Source organism: Oncorhynchus keta, chromosome 10 (assembly GCF_023373465.1).
Source record: "Oncorhynchus keta strain PuntledgeMale-10-30-2019 chromosome 10, Oket_V2, whole genome shotgun sequence".
NCBI lineage: Eukaryota > Metazoa > Chordata > Actinopteri > Salmoniformes > Salmonidae > Oncorhynchus > Oncorhynchus keta.
In genome coordinates, this window is record NC_068430.1 from 32,062,033 (window position 1) to 32,067,032 (window position 5,000).

A 5,000-nucleotide genomic window follows, 5' to 3' on the forward strand; every position below is an offset into this window, starting at 1 on the left:
CACACACAAACACATACACAGGAGTGATGTTTTTGCTGTTCTCGACAACAGCCTACTTCTCCCATGCGGTTGGTGTGTGTATCCGTCCTCTTCTGTTTCCCACCCCGCCTTTTTCATGTTGGTGAAGACACCTTGGTTTGTGTAAGTGCACACATAGGCACATCCGCTTCATCACTTTGGCTGCCATCAAATCTACTGGAGTGTCAGCTAAGCAAAATAAAGTCAACCTCACGAGGAGCCACACAGCTTTGACTGTTATCTCTGTTGTCACTGGGTCTTCCTTTAATGCTCACAAGATTCCATGGTTTTGCTTGGTGTTTTGGCTGACATTGTTAAAATACACATTCACAATCATATTAGTCATACAGATGGTTATTCCATTTGGCAAAATGTGTGTGAACTCCTCAAGGAAAACATGACCCATCAGCCCCCTCTGCTAGGGTGAGTGATACAGCACAAAAGGGCATTGTGAGTATGATTGTTCTTTATCCCCAAAACATGTAGAGGCCTATTATAAGCTTTTAGGATTGTCCTATGGCCCACTCATTACTAACCAAAGGCCCCTGCAGACCAATGTCATGGTTTTGGTGGTTTAGTGGTTAAGGTCTCCAGTACATTGTGTTGTTGTGAACACCGGTTGGGATTGTGGGTCTGGCGTGTTAGAGATGGACTATGTTCCACCAGCACCACAGGGAGAGGCAAACAGTGTGCTGATATTCACTTGCTTCAGTCCAACCCACCAGTGGTGCTGAGAGTGCTGTTAGATTAGACAGACAGGCAGGCTGACAGATCAGATGCAGGAGAGAACAGAGAGGCCCACAGTCAGATAGACATCTAATGGGTGAGGGCAGAGAGCAGGCAGCAGTGTGGTCTGATACAGATCTTAGCCATCAGAGAGGGCAGGGGGCTGCCAACCCCACAAAAGGGGGCAAAGAAACAACCTGGCACACAGGAAGAGAGTGTGGTAATCTCAGTCAGTTTGGATCGTGTCTGTTATGACATATATCACATGGAGGCTAGGCGCTGATGCAAACACACATAACGGACATAAATAGTTTGGTTTGTGGGGATAGGTCGGCTGAAACCAATGTGAAGTTTGACTCTTTACTTTGCCTAGGGAAATTCTGGTCCTAGGAGGCCATTGTGTGCAGGCTTTTGTTCCAGCCCAGCTCAACGCACACATACCAGATTAAACTAATCAAAATATACCAGATTAAACTAATCAAAATATACCAGATTAAACTAATCAAAATATACCAGATTAAACTAATCAAAATATACCAGATTAAACTACACACATACCAGATTAAACTACACACATACCAGATTAAACTAATCAAAATATACCAGATTAACCTATCAAAATATACCAGATTAAACTAATCAAAATATACCAGATTAACCTATCAAAATATACCAGATTAAACTAATCAAAATATACCAGATTAAACTAATTAAAATATACCAGATTAAACTAATCAAAATATACCAGATTAAACTACACACATACCAGATTAAACTAATCAAAATATACCAGATTAAACTAATCAAAATATACCAGATTAAACTAATCAAAATATACCAGATTAAACTACACACATACCAGATTAAACTAATCAAAATATACAAGATTAAACTACACACATACCAGATTAAACTAATCAAAATATACCAGATTAAACTACACACATACCAGACTAAACTACACACATACCAGATTAAACTAATCAAAATATACCAGATTAAACTACACACATACCAGATTAAACTACACACATACCAGATTAAACTACACACATACCAGATTAAACTAATCAAAATCGATGATAAATTAATTATTTGAATCAGGTGTTCTAGTGCTGGGTTGGAATAAAAGTGTGCCCACCCCTGGAGTAGGGTTTTCACATTCTCTCTCTCTCTCTCTCTCTCTCTCTCTCTCTCTCTCTCTCTCTCGATATGAAAGTGGCTTAACAACCTTGGCTCAGCTCAGCTCAGTTCGGTTGGTTTAAGCAGGCAAGGTAGAGAAAGATGCATGGCCTGAAAGGCAGAGGGGAGAATAAGGGTGCCAGATCCTGAGCCTGGCAAACAGTCTCACTGTAGCTCACTGACACCAGAGTGACTCACAAATAAACAGAGAGAGTAGAGTGCACAGAGAGGAGGGGGAAACAAAAAAACAAATAAAAAATAAAGGAGATGGGGAGAGATTGAAAGAGAGAGAGGGAGAGAAGAAAAGGAGAGAGAGCGAGGGAGAGAGAAAAGACGAAGGGGAGCAAAAAGGAGAAGTGGAGAAAGGGTTCTGTAATCCCGCAATAGTGGTGTTGGGCCGTCACCATGGTGACAGGCACAAAGGCCTGTGGTTGGCCATTGATGGCTAATTGTATTCTTCACAGCTCTTTTGTTAATTGTTGTCTGCCCAGCTCCTACTTCCTGCTGGGCCACAGCACAAAGGCAGGAACAGGGGGGATTAGAAATGGCACATCAGCTCCCAGCTAGCTAGCTATAGTCTCTCTCCCTCTCTCCGAGCCCTCGCCTCCCTCACTCCCTGTCAGTCCTTGCCTCTCTCTCTCATTTATCCGAGCCCTTTTCTTTCTTTCTCTCTCTCTCTCTCTCTCTCTCTCTCTCTCTCTCTCTCTCTCTCTCTCTCTCTCTCTCTCTCTCTCTCTCTCTCTCTCTCTCTCTCTCTCTCTCTCTCTCAGAGTCCTTGACTCTCTCTCACTCTCCCTGCCAGAGCCCTCGCTTCTCGCTCTCTCTCTTTCTCTGACTGACTGATGGACTGACTGGGTGAATGACTGTCTAGTTCTGGCATAGGGCCTCACTGTATTTCTCTGTGCTTCTCTGGTCCACCACTGTATGGCTCCCATCCATGTAACAGATGAAGCACTATGTGGTACAACTATTAAAAATAGGCTTCTGTTTCTAGCTGCAGACAGTACTCTGAAGTCTTACTCTAAGGTGCCACTTTAAGGTGATAGTAGGCACACTTCCACTTCCACCCAGTGTAGACCAACATCACACAGAAGGTCATGGGGATCAAACACTTTTCTCAATGTTTGGAATAATTTACTCCAATAAGGGATGTTGTGTCCCATGTATGTTCAAATTATACACACCTGTTGCTGAGCAGTTTTAGGTTTAGGTACTTTTCAGCCCTAATGTATGCTCTCCTTTGCTGTGTTTGTGTGTGTGTGTGTGTGTGTGTGTGTGTGTGTGTGTGTGTGTGTGTGTGTGTGTGTGTGTGTGTGTGTGTGTGTGTGTGTGTGTGTGTGTGTGTGTGTGTGTGTGTGTGTGTGTGTGTGTGTGTGTGTGTGTGTGTGTGTGTGTGTGTGTGTGTGTGTGTGTTGTAATATATATATATGATAATATATGCCATTTAGCAGACGCTTTTATCCAAAGCGACTTACAGTCATGTGTGCATACATTCTACGTATTGTTGTTTTGGAGGGTAGGGGAAGGGATACCTTATTGACAGTTTGATTATTGTGTCAAATGAGAATCGAGTGCAGAAAAGACCTTTCTTTCCAGTCTAAAGATCATATTGATTGGATACCCGGGCCCTTTCTCATTATCCTCTATCTTCCAAGCCCGCTGCCGCGACAGTTAAATGAGTCCTTTGCCTTTAAGGGGGAGGTGAATGGCAGGGAGCGTGAATGTTGGACACAAAACACCAGAAAGTAATCGGGAGAAAGCGGGGTGAGGTTGTGTGAGCGTTGGGGAGAACTACCGCGACGCTGATAGCAACTATAGGCGCTCATGTAACTCTGTCCTCGTCTTCTCTGTAGACCGAAGAGAACTCGACACAACGCACCCTCTTGTGCTTTGCATGCGGTGAGCGATCAAGCGCGAGGGCTCGGAAAAACAGCGGTGGAGACGGAAGTTTGGAAATCCCGGGTGCCTCAGGAGTGGTGAGTGAACAGCGCGGCACTGGAAAGCTCCAGACGCACATAGTATTTTTACATTTCACTTGATCCAGGATTGGTGTGATGACTCCCGACGCACTGTCCTACTTGTTATCGACAACACATACAGTATTATCTATTGTCTATACAATGACATAAAGCATAACTTTGGGTGCTTCGGGATGTTTCCCCCCAAATAGAATGCGCCCATCCTGGATCGCGACTGTTTCGAATCCCAAAGGACAATTTGCAACTTTCATATGTGCACCATATTCACAGCTAATATCATATGTATCAATTACTCAGATCAGGCCATCTCGCCTAATCTTCAGTTTGATTCTGTGTGAGTGTCAGTTAGTGTTTTTATAGGCAGAACAGTGACGATGAACGCAATAAGCAAAAGGAGAAGATGCCAGTTCTGTTGGCAAATTCAAATGAAACTGTTTCATCTACTTTCCAGAGAATAGTTGCTAGTGTTAAAACGCAGATGTTTTAAATATATGTGTTCTCTCATGGGTCATGGCATAATTATTATATCAATACTTTGCTGGGGAGGTGTTGGGTGTTTGCATGGGCAGGCAAGGCATCTGGCATAATGGCCAAATGCCAGACTGCTAGTCCATTTTGGGCTCATTGAGGAAAAAAAGTGGGCCGGTGTGTGGGCATCAAAGAAAGAAATTGGCTGGTGTGTTTGAAATGCCAGGGCCGATTTCTGGTCCCAGTCCGCCCCTGGGTGTTTGGATGTGTAGATCTTTGTAGTTTTGGTTGAGTTGGAGGATTGGTTGGAATAGGTAAGGAAAGAGAACATGCTTCATAATTCAGTCAAGTTTGACCTTTTGTAGAGTCTATGTGCAATCTGCTCTTCTAGATCATATGGACATAGCTCTGGGTGGAGGTGACAGAACATGCCCATTGAGCCAGATGAGGCATCTTTAGTGGTGTCCAGTCTTGATGGTTGGAATGAGTCGATTGACAGCACTAGACAGCAGCGACGTCTTCATGGACAATGTGTGTACATTGTGTTTTATAAGCAAAGTATGTCACAAGTGTGCAGGGTCTGGGTAGGCATACCCTACTGTGTGTTTGATTATGTGTGTTGAGCAT

The 5,000-nt window shown here is 43.6% G+C and overlaps 1 protein-coding gene across 1 annotated transcript in view; it reads left to right on the top strand.

Annotated features, from left to right (window-relative positions):
• Positions 1-3,634: 3,634 nt before the first annotated feature.
• The window catches only part of LOC118388505 (transcription factor SOX-13-like), a 47,949-nt gene continuing 46,583 nt past the window's right edge, over positions 3,635-5,000 (top strand). The window contains exon 1 of the mRNA XM_035777661.2: positions 3,635-3,902. The gene's annotated coding sequence lies outside the window, so the exon portion shown is untranslated. The remainder of the gene's footprint in view (positions 3,903-5,000) is intronic.